Raw genomic sequence first — 19,472 nt, forward strand, 5'->3', positions numbered from 1 at the left:
CACTGGGGGCGCGAAAGCTCCAGTTATACACGGATTCTCGCCTTGTTGCCAATCAGTTTGGTGGGTCTTTTGAAAGCAAGAGATAAGCATATGGCGGCTTATCTTAGTTTGATATGTAGTCTTGCTCGACAATTTGATAGCATCTCTATCACTCAAAAACCCCGAAATGACATACGTCATGCAGATTCATTGTCTTATCTCTCCACCGCCGTTAGAAGCGAAGGGTCAAGACACATCATTTTTGCAGTTATCTTTTCGTCAGTCTAAGTTTAAACGTTTTACGCTCGCTTAGTTCGTTACTCTCATTACGAAAAAATCTGACGAAATTACCACATTTAGCTTCGTCAGTTTAAGTTTGAACGCTTTTACGCTCGCTTAGTTTATTACTATCATTATGAAAAAAATTGACGAAGTTACCACATTTAGCTTTGTCAGTCTAAGTTTGAACGTTTTTTACGCTCGCTTAGTCATTACTATCGCTACGACAAAATCTGACGAAATTACTACGTTTAACTTTGTCAGTCTAAGTTTGAACGCTTTTACGCTCGCTTAGTTCGTTATTATCACTATAACAAAATCTGGCAAAGTTACCACGTTTAGCTTCGTCAGTTTAAGTTTGAGCGTTTTTACGCTCGCTTAGTCCATTACTATCGTTCGACAAAAAATCGGCGAGGTTACCACGTTTAGCTTCGTCAGCCTAAGTTTGAACGCTTTTATGTTTGCTTAGCCTAATTTTGCAAAATTAAGTATGCATTAGGGGTGTTTTTCTCTACGTGGGGGCGTCTCGTTCTATTTCATTTCAACTACATAAATCTACAACATTGTTAGTTTTCCGCAAGTATGTTATCTGACACAACAACAATATTCAATAACAAACCCATTTTTATTTTTATTTTTCATCAAAAGAAGTTTTAGCTTTATAGTATTACATTTACACAATTATCTAATCAAACGTCTCTGTCAATTGTCTTACGATTAAACCGATTAAATCTTCATTTTTTTCTTGAAATCTACATTAAACCCATTCGCTAAAGCTTTTCAGTTAACTATCTTCCGACTTCATTATTTTTTAAACATTGTGCCAATCTTTCTCCGAGAAATTTTCCTAGCGATAATTTTAGTCAGCTTCATTATTTTTTCTAAGGCATTGTGCCGATCTTTCTACGGAACCTTGCCGAGCGAAAATTTTCGACAGCTTCGTTATTTTTTCTAAGGCATTGTGCCGATCTTTCTACGAAAAAATTTCCGAGCGAAATTTTTCGTCAGCTTCATTATTTTTTCTAAAGCATTGTGCCAATCTTTCTACAAAAATTTTCCCCGCGACAATTTTCGTCAGTTTCACTATTTATTCTAAGGCATTGTGCCGATCTTTCTACGAAAAATTTTCCGAGCAAAATTTTTGTCAGCTTCATTATTTTTTCTAAGGCATTGTGCCGATCTTTTCTACGAAAAATTTTCCGCGACAATTTTCATCAGTTTCACTATTTTTTCTAAGGCATTGTGCCGATCTTTCTATGAAAATTTTCCGCGCGACAATTTTCGTCAGTTTCACTATTTTTTCTAAGGCATTGTGCCAATCCTTCTACGAGAAACTTGCCGAGCGAAAATTTTCAACAGCTTCGTTATTTTTTCTAAGGCATTGTGCGATCTTTCTCTTTAAAAATATTCCGGCGAAAAATTTTCGTCGGGCTTCATTATTTTTTCTAAGGCATTGTGCCGATCTTTATTATACGAAAAATTCTCCGAGCGAAAATTTTCGACAGCGTCATTATTTTTTCTAAGGCATTGTGCCGATATTTCTTCACGAAATTTTCCAAGCAAAATTTTTCGTCAACTTCATTATTTTTTCTAAGGCATTGTACCAATCTTTCTACGATAAATTTTCCTAGTGACAATTTTCGTCAACTTTATTATTTTTTCTAAGGCATTGTACCGATCTTTTTATGATAAATTTTCCTAGCGACAATTTTCGTCAGCCGATTTTTCTACGAGAAACTTGCCGAGCGAAAATTTCCGACAGCTTTATTTTTTTTTTAAGGCATTCAACCGATCTTTTTGAGTGAACTTTTCGAGTACGTGAAACTTTCCGTCCGCTTCATTTTTTTTTTCTAAGACATTGGGCCGATATTTCTAAGAGACATTTTTCGTCGGTTTTTCTAAGCGGATATTTTCTCCAACTTTTTTATTTCTTCTATAACATTGTAGCGCGTCAATATTTTTGCTCGTAACTCCTCCATTTCAACCTGCGGTAAAAAAAAAATATCTAGTTTTTCGTCAATCTTTCAAACTTAACCAAAATTTTCACAATAACTAATAAAAAATACTGACTATCGAAAATCCATTCTTCAAACAACTTGAAATAATAAATTAAACCAATCTAATAACTATTCTCACCCGAGAGTTTTTCGTTCATCGTTTTCGTTGCTTGGTGTCCTGATTTCCATACTTTGCTTTAGTTCGCTTGTGCACAATCGTTTCCCTTTGCCACAAATTTATGCCACTGTCTTTCCATAGTGTGTTGCATGAGTTTGCTTTGTCTTCCAATTGCAAGGCGATGAGAGTAGTGTTCGAAATTTGGTAGTATTGCTTCGCTGGCCTCGCAGCCAAGATCTTGTTGTTCCTGTTCATTGCTTCTTTGTTTTGTTGTTATTGTTGTTCCTACCTCGAGGATAACAAAGTGTGGAAGACGATGTAAAGGTAAAAAAGATCAAATTCTATCATTGACGGGAGGTATCGCTTTTCGACGCTTTTACGCTCAAACATATTAAGATTGATCAGGCATCCACATATCATACGACTCTACGAGATTACAGAGAGCCAAACAGATATATACGCAGAGTCTGGAGAGCTTTTTTATTACATTGTAGAAAAGACTATGTTACAGGAGGACGAAGCTCGCAACCTTTTTCAATAGATAATTTATGGCGTGTAACTTCTTATTTAGAAACTAGAAATGAGTCCTTATGAGTTATGAGACAAAAAAGCTTTTTAGACTCATAAAAGAACCGGACTCATAAAAGAAACCAACTCCTTACGCTTTTGGTTTTGACCAGACTCATAAAAGAGACCAACTCCTTTTCGCTTTTTGTTTTGACATGATGGTCAAACTTCTGTTTTTCGGTTTTAGCTTTCCTTTTGAGTTAAGTAGGAAATCGTAATCCGATATTTTCACATGGATGTCATTATATACACCATTTTGTGGTTTCGCCCACAAACAATTAAATAGGCCCAACGTATATTTTCGATGGATCAAACATAAAAACACTTATCTAATCCAAACTCTTATCTAATCCGAATTTTTATCTACTCCACATTTTTATCTAATCCGTATTCTTATCTAATTCGAAGTTGGCTTCCAGTTTTAGTCGCTAAAGTCATCACCTTCGAATCAAATTCGTATTTAACTTCATTTTCTTTCTATTATTATGAAACTGCCCCTACATTTAATTTGAACGGTCTAATCCTAAAATCGCTATTCCGCTGGCATCCGTCGTCGAAATCAATTTTCGTATTATTACGTAATACGTTCGGTACATTTTCGGCAATCAATTTCTTTTGAATTTTTTTTTATGCATCTTTTATTTTTTCGGTGCATTTTTCAACCATTTTTTAACTATATTGCGTCTTGTATGCGTTAGTTTGATATTCTTTCGTTTCCGATAGTTCATGACTTTTTCCCAATTGTCCATTTTCTTATCATTTACGTTCACGCGATACTTTGTTATACATTCCGCTTGCTCTTTTCTTATTCCATTTTTCCTTGCTTTTTCTTCTCTTATTTACCATGTGAACTTTGTTCGCATGACAAAGAGGGGGGCGGTGTTTCGACCCCCACATACGTGGGAAGCGTCCATTATTAGGTTCGTTTAATCAACAAGGCTAAAGCCCAATTTACAATACCATGGATCAATGTACAGGTCCATTAACTCATGTGTCTAAAGCTGAACCTTAGCCACATGACTTGCCATTAATGTACGTTAATTTATGTCCATAGATTCATTTCTTATCAAAGGGATAATTATCAGTTGAGAGTTATATTCTATCACAATTACTCAAGCTACAAGATTACTTGAGCTACAATGACTCTCTACTCTACCTATATAACTCTCTACTCTACCTATATAAATACAAAACTATTTTTCATAAGGAACTACGTGGAAACTTGATCCCTAGATAATAGATCTTGGGTACGTAGGCAGCCATTATTTGGTTCAGTTTTATCTCCCCTAACATCAAATTCCTCTGTTTCTTAGTGTGTTCTTTACCATTGCTCTCGTTGTGTTGAAGCAGTTTACTGCCGAAACAGAGGGTTCAAAGGTCCATTTCGATTAATCAAATTTGGAACTTGCTGAGTACGAGGGACAGGGACAGAAATAGAATCAACTTCAGTTATAGGTGTAGATGGTTGGCCATTTGTCGATCCATTAAGTCTCACATGTTCAAGAATACCATATACACAGTGAACAACAACAATTACATAAATAAAAAGAAGTTACAATTATGGCAAAACAAGAAATAGCACACGGCACGTCATAACTTACCGCCATCATAGTCTCCATTCTCGTTTGGCCAACCAAGAGGTTTCCCATTATAGACTTCACCTCAGCTAATTCATCCTCGAGCTTCGATTTACTTGCGCTCTCCTGTTCAACTAGCTCCTCTGCGATAGCAAACGTTTGCAATTGTTTGTTGGACATGCAAGAGCTCAATCCACGAGTACGACTCCCTTTATCCTTCCCAAAAACTTGAGCCAGTGGATCACATGTGATGTCGTAAACCGCTTCACCCCCATGTTCACTTGCTTCTTCAGCCATATGTTCTTCAACACTTGTAACTCAATCCTGAAATTTTTGGGGCATATACTTGAGTATGGACTGCAAGACTTAATTAAGACAATTTTTTTTACAAACTCACATAGTATTCTTGGGCACACTCCAAAACAGTTCCATCTCGATGTTTATGACCATATTTCCAACTATCCGTACGTCTATGCTTCTTCTCTGGATTCGATTCATCCTACACAAACAAGTATACATAGAAAGTTATTAAGTAGTAACATAGCAAATGAAAGGAAGATATGCAGTAGTGATAATGATACATACAAGTTCCTCCAATATTCTTCCATAAGGTTTCCTGCCACAAGTATGGCCAATTAAGTTCATACTTATATTCTTAGCATTCTTAGCACACATATCCTTTACTTCTTGTCTGTTCTCATGGATTGCGAATGCTTCCCAATGAATTGGATCAAACCCCGTTGGACATGATGAAATAGCTTCTTGCTCAGATTCATAATTCTTCAATATTTTACCTCGTAAAGCATACTTCCAATATCGAAACTTAGGAGCAAACCATTTCTCTATATTTTTCCGCGCCCCCATTGTTGGGTTCACATTGAGTTGGAACTCCTCCTACAAATCACATATATACATTTATATGTATGCTATGACTAGTATGGTTATGGAAACGAAAATAATAATAAAATAAAATAAATAGTTACCATTAACTTTAACCAAACTTCATCTTTGAAAGAATCATCTACTTTATCCCAACTTGCATAAGAAATTGGGACAACAGCTCGTATCCAATAGCCGACTCTACTGCTCCATTTGGCACTATAAACTCATGTGACCCTACCATCGGGGTGCACTATGATTGGCAGCTTACCATTACTAGATCGCAAAGTATTGTCTCCCGCTTTAAGATGGTTGGGACACATTAGGTTGATATGAACCTGAAGGAGACGACTGGGGCATTGTACGGTGTTGTGAACCTGAAGGAGATGATTGGGGCAAAGTACGGTGTTATGGGTGTTATGAACCTGAAGGAAACGACCGGGACGCGCCACGACGTTATGAACTTGAAGCCATTATATTAAAAACAACCTAATAATTGAAGAAAATGAAGTAAGTTCATCAAAAACTAATATAGCACAAACTTGTCACATGATAAGAGATATTAGCACAACATATAATTAATCAACCAAAAAGAAAAAAAAAAAATAGAAAAATAGAGGTCATGAAGTGTACATTACCAACAACAAAAAATAAAGTGCATATTACAACTACTATCATTTGCGAACTTTCTGCATCAGGGGTAGCAAATTAGGTTGGTCATAAAAAATAGACTGGACTTCAGTTGGCGCTTCTAGATCATCTACGTTACTACTCAATCGAGGAGGAGGATGTATGACCACCCACCAATCTGGATTTTTCAAATCATTTGAATAGAACACTTGACTAGCCTCAGAAGCAAGAATGACTGGCTCATCAAGTTGATGATGGACACTCTTGAGCCTATAAAAGTTGACCATCACCAAATTAGAATCAGGACAAAGTTTACAATCGTTAGTTTTGTCCTCAACCCTCACCCAATCACAATAAAAGACCACTTCATGGAAAGTTGTGTAGTCCAACTCCAAAATTTGCTTGATAACCCCATACCACATGGTTTCTGAGTCGACCGGATTTTTTCTTTCCTACTTGCCATAAATGATGTAATAGCCTTCATACAAACACCACTGTTTTGAGTGACAACAGTATCATCATGAGACTTGGTAGAAAAGACAAATCCATTAATGTGATACTTCTTATATGATTTAACCTTGTGCATTTGCCCTTTAACAAATTGCCACAAGTCGCCTTGTGTGTCTTTAGCCTTCAACAACTATATAACAAAGAAAAAGAAAATTAACAAAATACCAACAAAACTACAAGGCTCACCCTAGCTACTAGAAATGTAAAATAAAAGAATACCTTATTGTATAACCAGACAATGAATTCTGTCTGAATCTCCACTTCTGACTTTGCCATTCCTCTTCCTTTACCACGAGTAGTGGGCTGCAAGTTACGATACTCACTGCAATTCATTCATGGAAGTCCATATATACGTGATTATTCATAAATTACCAAAAATAGTCAAATTCAAAGCCAGAATGAACAACCCACTTGTAGAATTCATCAAGTCTTTCAACTTGTAATAAAAAAATAAGCCATCTCCGTATTTGTATCCATTGTGCCGTTTCTAGCATCATAACTTTGAAGTCGAGCAAAGGCCCTTCATCAATGATCTAGCCATTTTCATCAAGGTAGCGCTTACGAGTCAATTTTTTATTTCCTCCATGTGGCATGTACTCCATGGCATATCGGACAGATTCAAAAACTATATAGGACTTTACAATTAACCCTTTAACATATCGTTTATTGCTAGGTATGTTTTTACACCCTTTCATCGCCCTCTTAGTATTGAGAAATGCAATAAGTATAAGTGTGTTGTTAATGCTTATCTTTATAAAAGAAATTGAACTAAAATATATGACACTGTTGACTTACTGCTCAAAAGGATACATCCACCTAGGCCACACAGGTCCACAAATCAACGCTTCATTGGCTAGATGCACCATAAGATGGATACTAATATCAAAAAAAGATGGTGGAAGATGCTTCTCCAGGACACACAACGCTTCTACAATCATGATTTTGGCACCTTCTATATCCTTACGACATAAAACCTTCGAACACAAGATTCTAAAGAATAAACTGATCTGTTGAAAGGCTCTTCGCAAGTCGCAGTTTTTTGGAAAAGCATGTTTTTTCTCATCTGCATCTAAGACATAGGAGGCCTTTGGTTTTTTTGCCTACATATTTAAGTCCTTATCCACAAACCATGATGCCGTTCATCTTCAAATCATGAGCAAAGAACCTTTGTTTTTTCAAGTATAGGATCGATATAATATATGCTGTTCTTCTCATCGTGCATCACATCAACACAATGTCGAACTTTATGACTTGGCCAATATAATAGCCAAAACAAAATGGACCTCCTTAAAAGCCTTTCAAAATTTGGAAAAATGTTTCATCATCATCATCACTATCATCATCATCATCTCTATCAACAACATTTACACTCCCATCAACTCTTGACCGTTTGGAACCTTTTTGGATCTTGCCAGGTACATATTTAACGTGGTTCAACAATTTATCAACATTTATTCCTTTAAGACGTGTTGGAGGAAGGTTAAGCTCTTGCTCCCCATTGAAATGTTTACTATACCTAAAGATAGAACTGCGGATGCCGTTCATCTTCAAATCGTCTCTAGCAACCACTGTATCCTTTGTTTTTTTCAAGTATAGGATCAGATATAATATATGCTCAGAAACATTCTTCTCATCGTGCATCACATCAACACAATGTCGAACTTTATGACTTGGCCAATATAATAGCTTAAACAAAATGGACCTCCTATAAAAAGCCTTTGTAACTTCAACACTGTCATTGTCGTCGTCGTCGTCGTCGTCGTCATCATCACTATCATCATCATCATCACTATCATCATCATCATCTCTATCAACAACATTTACACTCCCATCAACTCTTGACCGTTTGGAACCTTTTTGGATCTTGCCAGGTACATATTTAACGTGGTTCAACAATTTATCAACATTTATTCCTTTAAGACGTGTTGGAGGAAGGTTAAGCTCTTGCTCCCCATTGAAATGTTTACTATACCTAAAGATAGAAAGTGTTAGAACTGCTTATTATACCTAACTTGATTATTTTAAAAAAAAACAATATTTGAAGTGTTTACTATACCTAAATGGGTGATCCGGATCAAGAAACAAGCGGTAGTTTGTGTACACAATCTTCTTACTGCAAGGTAAATGCTCCGAGGGAGTGTTGTCACCACAAATAGGACATGCTTTATAACCATGTGTCACACAACCAGATAAGTTATCTAGAGTTGGAAAATCGTGTATACCCCACATCAACATAGCTCTCAGAGTAAAGTGTTCCCTCTTGTGCATGTCGAATGCAAGGACTCCTTCTCTCCAGAGCTGATCCAACTCATCAAATAGTGGTTCATGGAAAACATCAATGTTTGTAGTCGGCGCCTTCGGTCCAGGTATTAACAAAGACATCATCTGAAAGTCGGATTTCATGCACAATGAAGGTGGGAGATTGTATGGAACTAATATGACATGCCAACAACTGTAGCCAGTTGATTAAATGCCACGAGGATTGAAGCCATCAGTTGCAACTGCAAGCCAAACATTACGCCCCTCATTAGCGAATTCTAGCCATTTCTCTTTAAATTGTGTCCATTGGACTGAATCAACAGAATGTCGCATATAATCCCATGAAGGTGTTGCTCGAGCATGCCATGTCATTTCCCGTGCTAATGATGGTATCGTATACAATCGTTAGAGTCGTGGACCTAAAGGAAAATGTCTCAATACTTTTTTAGGCACTTTGGATTCCTTCCCTATTTTACCCTCCACTTTATATCTAGGTGATTCGCAATGAGGACATATCGTCAAATCTTTCTTTGTCCCATAATACAAGATGCAATTATTCTCACATGCATCGATGCGCTTTGCTTTCATCCCTAGGTCTGTCAACATTTTCTTCATTACTAGCCACTTTTCAGGTAAAGTATTTTCTTTTGGCAACCAAGTTCATAGCATAGACAAGAGTGCGCTCACACTATTTCCGGACCAACCATACTGTTTCTTCAAGTCATGAAGCTCTACAATTGCAGATAGAGTTGTCACAGGACCCTCACATGAAGGGTATAATTTTTCTTCAGCTTTACTTTTGTATTCAGCATACTTTTTACCCAAATCTGGTTCGGGAACAAAAGGTTGTTCAAAATCAGAAATTTGATTAGTAGCCCCTCCATACACATCACCCCTTACACCTTCATGTACACCATAACAAGCATCAACAAGATTCTCAAGCCCTCTATCTTTAATGTTTTCATCTTCAACTATGTCTACCACAGGATACTTCGATTGTTTTTCACCATGTAAGGACCATATAGTATATGTTAGATCAAAACCATTTTGAATTATATGCCTTCGGACTTCGTCAAACACCAATCTTTTCCCATTCTGACATGTTACACAAGGACAAGGACATGTTGTCAACCCTTCATACTTTTTTGTGCCAAATCAATAAAACTAGCTACCCCTTCCCTATAGATGGTGCTCACTCGGTTTGGTTCATGAATCCACTCTTTCTGAATCGGCCGTGACATTCTACCATTATGTAAATACAAAGATAAGAAAGAAAAAAGATCGATAACTCTCGAGTTAGTTAGTTAATTTGAAGCAATCATAGATGACTTAACACTATTACTACTAAGCTCAATTACTTGTCAGTCTTGAAAGATTTTCAATAGAGAGACTTGACAATTTTTTGATCGAGCTACTATTCTACCAACAGAAATCACTATTCTACCAATAGAAATCAGGGAGACAATGACTTCAAAGTTCAAAGCCATTCAAAAGCACATTCACAATCAAACTATGTCAAACATCAAAGCATTCACAAAGTAAAAGAACACTATATTATATATCGTGTTGTGAACAAAAGAATTGCATCTTTCTGTTATCAATTTATTACAAAAGAATTGCATATTTCTGGAGACATCAGATGTTGTGAACTTGTTGTTTAACTGATATTATATATCGGGCATTCTCATTGTGTTTTTGTATTCTCACTGAAATATCTTGTAGGAGGCACACATATTTTTTCCCTTTTCCGGATTTTATGAATACATGCTAGATTAAAGGAAAATAATGGAAGTATTGAAATAATGAAAGATCCTATTAGAAACTATGTATACAACCAGTTGAGTTAAGAAAGTTGTTACTATGTCATGAAGCAATTCTAGAAGTATAAATCTTCTTTTGATAAAGTAGCAGTAGTTATTGTCTGTTCATTTTGGTTTATGCATTTATATTGCAAAATCAAATTTAGTTCAACATTAGGTAATTTTCAAGTATGTTCATTGTAGTTCTCCTGTTGCAGTAATGGGCACTACTTGATATTATTGAACCTCATAGGTAAACAAAGTTTATCTGTCTAATTCACTTACCAACCAAAAAAAAATGTTCCATTAATTTCTAACCAACAGACACAATAGCACATCTTGAAAACAGAGTTACAGAGGAAACAGAGTATGCAACCCTCAAAAGAGTTGCCCCAATATCCGTGTATCCTGTCTCAAAATGCCAATTCGCACACGTTTTCAGCAACCAAATATTAAAATGTCAATCTAAAGGCGATGACTCTGAAGCTATAGATATTCTGAAATAAAAGATCAAAAGTTATAACAAGCTAAAATCTATAGTCACTAACCGAAACCATTTTATTTCAGAATGCCCGATAGTGCTACCAGCCACGAAAGTGGCATCAACGCAACATATTAAATGGCTTTCCCCTCAAAGATCCCTCTTCGAAATCAAAATGAAAATTCCATACGTTATCGTAAGGACTAACACTGGAACTTCAAATTGACTTGTATATTACCATGGTATAATAAAGACTCAAACAATCCTTTTCCTAATTTATCTATTTCAAAACATAAACCCAACTATATTACAAATAACTCAAACCATTAAAAGCAAAAATCCCAAAAAAACCTAAAGCCTAAAATTATAAAAAGCCAACAAATAATCAAACGTGTAAAGCTTTGTAAGACTAAGTTCGAGACCTTACCTCAAACAAATGGCTAGAGAGTGAAGTGAGTCTGATTCTGCGTTAGGGTTTTGAGATTGAGACTGAGAAGAAAGAGAGATGAGATCACGAAGAAGATGATACTATTGAGACTTGAGAAGGGTTCAACGTGACGCCCTTGTCACATGCCTAACACGTGTTTTAGTGGGACGGTTTATAAAAATAACTCTGACCCCTATTTGTCATCACTATTTTTCTATGTATTTTTTAAATAAACTAAAATACATTTATGAATTATAGTGACGCTAAAACCAAAAACTAACGCCTACATGCCGTCACGTCTTTTCTGATGCCAATTTGGCGTCACAAAACAAAAAAATCCCCTCTCACAAAAATGTTGTTATGGTGTAGTGATAAGTTTGTGATCAAGGGACAGGTAGCATCTATATGATTTAACCTTAAACAAAAATTGCATGTTGAGGTATTTATGTTCCTGACAGGATGAGGAGTTTTGTCTTTTTTTTTTGGTTGTGAGGGCATCTATCTTTCTTGTGAGGGTTTCGATTAGAGTTTTGATTTCAAGATCAGATTTCACCTCAAAAATACCGCTAGCCTTAGATGTACTAGGTTGGGCTATTTTTGAATTGTTTATATTGCCCTAATGGGTACTCTTTTTAGCTTGGTTTTCAAGAAAGGTTAAAGCTTCGGTTGCACCTCTATCCAAAAAATTATCATTACTCATGATGTCAAGGGTTAATTTGTGTTCTTTGAGAAGACCTTTGAAGAAACATTGAACAAGAGTGGATTTTTCTAGTTTATGGTGAGGACATGAATGGAGTAGGTCAGAGAATCTATCCCATGCTTCGGAAAATGTATCACTCGGACTCTGTCTGAAGAACTATATCATACTTCTTATCGCTTTTATTTTCTTCGACGGAAAGTACTTCTTCATGAAAGAGAACACAACTTTTTCTCATATATCAAAAGAATCGGGATTCTAATAAAGAAGTCATGCGTGACTCTTACCCGCTAGAGTGAAAGGAAACACTCGTAGCTAGTTTCACTTAATCGTCAGTGATGCCCGAATGGTGAAAAGTATTACATACTTCATGTATCTGGCGTAGATGTTCATACGGTAACTCGTGTTCAAACCTGTGGAATATGGGTAGAAGATTGAACACGTTTGGTGGAATAAGAAAATCGCTCATGAGCGGTGTGAGTCTAATACAAGATGGAGGTCCATCTTGCAATGGTGTGTAGAAGTTGGAGAGAGGCTATTCAGCTTGCACTACTTCGTCGGCCATCTTTGCAGGTGGAAGACGAGAAATTGGAGATTGTCTAGGACGACGTGCTCTCTTATGTGAGTAAGTTTTATTCTCGCTAATACTTGTAGTGCCTGAACGCAGTATCATGCACTTTTAGCAAGATAGCAAAACTATCCTAACATGCGCAAACTATGCAGTGTATGCTCAAGCAATCGAAATTCATTTTTGCAAGTTTGGAGTTTTGAAAATCTTTGCTGGTTTATAATTTACTATGCCCTGTTCAAGGGAACAATTGGGTGTGATACTAGGATGGATCTACTACACAACTCAAAAGAGTGAGCAATCACTTCACCAAGTGGCGTGCTACCAAGAATCTCACTCACAATGAATCTGGGGGAGGGGAGTGAAGAAGGTAGTTGGTCCACCGAAATTTGGTAACTGATTACTCTACATCATAGTGGCTATATTTTTTTCCTTTTCTAGAGTAGCGTGACTACTTTAGGCTCTAGTTGATTGATTTTAATTTGTTTGTTTGGTCTAGTGCTTCAAGAATCAAGCAACGTCCGATTTATCTACATTGGGGAATGACTTCCCAATGGTTGTTATGTTGCTCGGGTTCAGCCTTATGCGTGAATTGAAATTGTAGTGTGGAAATTAAAATTCAAACAATCACGTAAGCATGCTTGAACACATATGGTATCCTCTTACATGGGCTTCGAGGAGGTTTAGAATTTACCTCTCAAGCTGTGCTTACACATTGCTTGAGGAGAAGGCGACATTGGTTGATGCATGATCTAAGAATCAAGCCCAACCGTTTGAGCGTTCCCTATTTTAAGTTACAAAAAAGGTGTCACACCCCGAATTTCGACAGAATTTGGAAAAATAATATTTGTTCCCGACTCTTCGATTTTCGAGGTGTGATGCACTCTCAACTCCCAAAAACCCATAATCGGTTTAAATACGCAGATAATTAAAAACCAAAAAAAATTTAAGATAAACAAAAGTCCTCTTCATTTCCCAAGAACTCACCAATATGATTAAATTACAAATCTCCTTTCAACAACTCTTTAATTATAATTTCAACTGAAAATACAAAACAACATTTGTCTCAACTAAAATCTATTACACCTTAAGGGAAAACAAAACATATTCTGAATGCGACGCTAATGCAAACCACAAGTAGCAACCAACCTTCTTCAATACTAAACCTGTCAAGACTTATCAACTATGTTCATTTAATGAACACACCCGATAAGCAAACATGCAAATCGGGTCAGCATTATAAACAATGCTGGTGTGAGTAGCTCTAAAATACAACATATACATATACATATACATATACATATACATATACATATACATATACATACACAATCCATAAGGCAATTAGTTCCTCCACCGAGGCGCTTTAACTTCCAACAACTAATACGACATTCTTAACTACAATAAGTAAGGCAGGTAGTTCCTCCATTGAGGCGCCTTAACTTTCCACTAACCACATAACAAACCATACGCATAATAAAAAGCATTTAGTTTCTCCACGAGGCGCCTTAGGTTCTAACTAAACTAATGACCAGCCAAGCATATTCTATACTATACTTATCGCATTTCATGCTCAATTACAGAGTAAGTCGTCCTTGCACAAGTAATTAGTTTGACCCACCCTTCTGCAAAACCATATACAATCATCTATCTAAAGATATATCATTAACCAACACATTACCATAATTATATTATTTAAGGCTTTCTATGTGTGTCCCTAAAATCACATCGTATCTATGTCTTACCTAGTTTCCCTAGCTACCACAATCGCTACCCAATGCCGAACATGTATATCCACATGCCTCCCCTCACATAATGAACCACTCCGTGCGTAACTACCCTGAGCGGGATGCCGCACACCAGGTAACCCTCAAACGAAAGCCATTATGTGAGTACTACCACTATTCGGCATAAAATATTGCGCGTCTTGTTCTAATTTTGCGAACGGAATAATCAAGCCACTATTCGGCTACGCCAGAAGGGCCATTCAGATTCACTGAAACGCCAGAAGGGACAATCAAATTACTTATGCCCAAAGGGCCATTTAGATTCACTGAAACGCCAGAAGGGCCAATCATATCACATATGCCCATCACAAGGGCCAAATCACATGAGTTGTGGTAGCTAGGTTCTAGGATTTTTGTTGCGTAATTTATTCAGGTGTCATACATTAGTATCTCATAACCATTTCACTCTATCATGTGCCAAATAAATTATTGCACCAAGCCACCATATTTGGATAATCTCAATAATAATTCTTGTTCTATCTCATGCCAGTATACTTAATTATACTGAAGCTCAACGTTTCTCGTTATAATATAATCCACATTACCACGTGCCAATACGTACTATTCATTGCACGATATCCAAGTATCTCTATATCAAATCTCGAAACTTATTATTTCACGTGCCAATCATATATTGCACTACACCATATGGAATATCTCAAGCCTTCATAAATACTACCCTTCATTTAAGTAGCAACTCATAATAGTAATCAATCATGTAATGTATTCGTTCAATATATTTATGTGAACTCAAGTCACCATCAAAGCCAATACTAAAGTCCATGAATCTAAGTCCGTATGTAGTTTAATTCTCATAAAAACGTATATATCTAAGTCTTATAAGAATTTCCCTCTTGTTACGTGCCAATATTTAAATGCTTTACACACTACTCACATCAATCTTAATAAGGTAATGACAAACAAATTTATACAAGCTTCCATAGCATTTTAGCATTTGATTTGTCCATATAATTTACAACATAAAATGTAGCACAATTAAACAGTCAAAAGTCCAGAATCAAAGCCCAACACCAAAACCCAAAATTCTAAATATTTACAGACCTAATTTGGATCTATATTAACTCCTATGGACTGGCCCCAAACAATTAAACTAAACTGGCCCAACAACTTAAATTAATGTGGACCAGGCCAAACAACCAAATAGAGAAACTGCCCAACGAAAACTAATTAGTTTTGGCCCAAAACAACTTAAACTAAACCGGGCCCAAACAAAACAATCTAATTTCCGGCCCAAAGAAAACAAATGAAATGTTGGCCCAAACAACTTAAACAAAATCGGGCCCAAACAAAACAACTAAGGCCCAAGCCCAGCTAAGACTAGAACCAGGTCGTCTTCCTCCCTCCAGCGCCATTAGCCAGCAGCTCTTCCACCAGCCACCATCCTCCTCTTTCTTCCATTCCAGCGGTTTGACTCATATTGAAAAATCCCCATCTTCCCATACCAACAAATCCCGATTCCCCCACTCCTCCCGAATTGAGGTCGGCGCCATTAACAAACTTTTGGGAGCTTCAACAGCCCCCATTCGATAGCACCCACTCACTCTACACTACCCTATCACCAACCTAACAATCAAAACCTTAATACAACATCAACCTCACCCACCAAAACAACCAACATAATTCATATCGATAACCCTTCCTCCACACTGGGGCGTCCACCATTACCGACCTCCAAGCTTCCAACAGCCCCAACATCAACCCAACCTCAAACCCTTAATCAACCAACAAGATTTAATTCACATAACCAAAAACAAGGCAGTATAATAACCCGCGAAAATCCCAATCATAATTTATCTAAACAAATTTTCGTCAGTAAATAACAATCACATTTGAGTCGAGTAAATTCAAATTGTTGTAAATTCCATTGTTCAACCTACGCAGACAATTTCGCAGACAGGGCAGGCCAAAAAACATGGAACGACACAGACTAACTTCTCACAGTTTTAACTTCAGTTTTTATATAAATAGTAAACCTTTTGTTTTGAGAGAACTTTCGATAGAAAATAGAAAAATTTAAGTGAAAGATATTATCTACTCACTTGTATTAAAAACTCGGTGAATCCTTCATCGTCCGAATCGTTGTGCTCCGACGCTCTAGCAATCAAGCTTTTATCTCCGCCTCCATTTTTATTTTATTTTTATCTCCAAAATCCTATTCTCTATAAAAATATGCATAAATACTTGGGTTTGAAACATAAGCCCAACACAGACTCGGGCCTAGAAATTAGGCCCATATATCCCAAATCCAATTCAGCGAAATTTTAAATAAATAATTAAATTAATAAATAAATAAATATGTATTTTAAACACGGGCGTTACAAAAGGTCCACTTAAAAAGCCTACAATCTGGGTTTTTAATAATTAAACAATTTTGCCTTCAAGAACCCAAAACATAAAGTAAACTAACACTACTACTGAGACTAATAGATTAACTAGACTTAATCATAATTAGAGTGTTGATTACCATGTTGATTCAAAGTGTGTGAGCATATGATTCACGACTCGCCTCGCACACTTAAACTTTGAAGGTAATGAAAACTCTAACGTACTCTTAGTAAGTTTCACAACTTCAACCAAGTGCTCAATTCATGTTCATCCACATAATCAATCAAAAACTCATTTTTTCTCATTTTTTTCGTTTTCCTTCTTTTTTTTTTTTATCTCTATCTATTACAACAAAGTTCACTGATTTATACTTCTCTATTACAAAATCTGGATTCTTAGTTACAACCACGCACTAAAAATGAACAAACTGTGAAAAAACGATACACCACTGTCCTGAAGTGGCTGGGCGGTCGCCCAATCAGTTTAGTCCAAGTTTGTCCGTCTTCCGACAACAGCTTCAGCTCCTTTCCAGCGGTTGAATGTCGAACCTGGATTTGAAATAAAATAGATCAATATTGAAAAATAACAAAATATATCAACGAAAACTAAAAAAAAAAATGAAAGGGGTAGAGTGATGCTTCCCTCCTTAGGTGCTCAACCAAGCATCCATGCTCCTTCAATCTATGACGGCGGCGCCATTTGAAGCTGTTGTTATGGTAAGTTCAAAGTTTATTTGAGTGAGGTTCACCATAAATTGTTTAGAGCTTGAATGAATAGGAGTTTTGAAGGAGGAAAGGTAGATTTTTTAGCTTTTAAGACTTGTTTTTTGTTTACTCTAGTTGTCTTTAAGAAAACTTGTAAAGACTTGCTGATTGAATGATTGAAAACACAAACTTGCAAGAAATAACTTGATTGAAAGGAAAACAAACTTGAAAGAAATAACTTGATTGAAATGAAGAACAAACTTGAAAGAAATAATTTGATTGAAATGAAAAACAAAAAGTAAAACAACTTGAATGTAAATGACTTGAAAAATAAATCATACACTACTCCTACATTACACTAGAATAAGTCTAGGTGCATTCTCTCATCCTACTTTTGAGTTCTTATACCCTTACTTTTACAAAAGACTGATTTTCCCTCTCCCTCTACAATCAAGACACCTCACCAAGGTTGCTTTATGCTTTTCCTTTTTGCTTTTTGCTTTTTGCTTTTGCTTTTTCATTTCTTCTTGATCAAGCTAGGTTTAGAGAAAGCCTTCTTTTGTATCAAGGACATCTATCTCTGGTCTTTTAAGTTAAGGACTTGACTTTCAGCTATCTCTGGTTTTGAGTCATTGACCTTTGACCTTTGACTTTTGACCTTTGACTTTGACTTTGACTTTGACTTTGACTTTTTCAGCACTTTTTCATAGCAACTTCGAGTCTTCATAATAAGCGTAAATAAGGCTTCTTTTGGTGCTAAGACGCAGCTTTAATGATAAGTGGTATTAATTGTTCTGTAACCTGAAAAAGGCAATAAAAGCTATGAGTTGTCTTTTCATTATACATAATAAGGGTTGCAATTAATGTAGTAATATAATGGTAATAAAACACACATTTGGAAGCTGATCAAACATCCACCATAAGAGGCGATATCGGATGACAAGGCCATGACCCCAGGCACGAATTACAATACTACCTAAGACATGGTTTGATTAATGCAGCAAATGATACAGAAGGTTTAATGAAGATCAACCCAGAATGTGGCCAAACTGAAAAAACTACTCCCCAATTCGACAAGTTAACCTGTATTGGCATAGGTCTCACAGTCTATGGAACCCGCAAAACCTAGAAGTAAGCAACAAGTGGGGGCGACCACACTGTGAGATGCAACATAATGAAGTCACTCCTCAAGTTGAAAATCAAGATGTCGCAGGAGCAGCATTCACGGAACAACAATCAAAGACATTATCAAGAAAACATTGAGTAATGCGGGTGTGGTTGAAACTCGATGGAAGGATCTTGCAGTAAATGAAGATGTTGTTAGGCGATTTTCTCTTATGATATAAAATGCAAAACTAAGGGCGACCGTAAGAAATCAATGTCAAGAAGTTGTATAATCTAGTGCAAAACATTAGAGAACCCGCCTAGCTTGTCTACACTGATGAGCAAAACATAGACACGGTCAAGATGTCATTCTTAAAAAAAACTTGAGACATATCGAGAAGTTGGTATTACAATAAAGTTTAAGCTTCACCACTACTTTATGTACAACTCAAAACTTGTGGGCGACAAAGTTAAACAAGATGGTTTTAATACAAACAACTGATACATAATGCTTACTGAATACTAGCTCAGAATGCGACCTCATTGAATAAACTACTCCCAACTTTGACAATATAGTCGGTACTATAGACTCAGGTCTCACAATTCAAGAAACCAGCGAACTCTAAAACTAAGCAACAACTAGAGGAGACCACTAAATGAGAGATAATGCCAAGAAGTTCCTCCGGTAATCATCGAAAATCACGAAGTTGCATGGGCAGCACACACTGAGCAACATATTAAAGACATCATTAACAGAACAGTGT

This window comes from Coptis chinensis, chromosome 4 (genome assembly GCF_015680905.1).
Source record: "Coptis chinensis isolate HL-2020 chromosome 4, ASM1568090v1, whole genome shotgun sequence".
NCBI classification, from domain to species: domain Eukaryota; kingdom Viridiplantae; phylum Streptophyta; class Magnoliopsida; order Ranunculales; family Ranunculaceae; genus Coptis; species Coptis chinensis.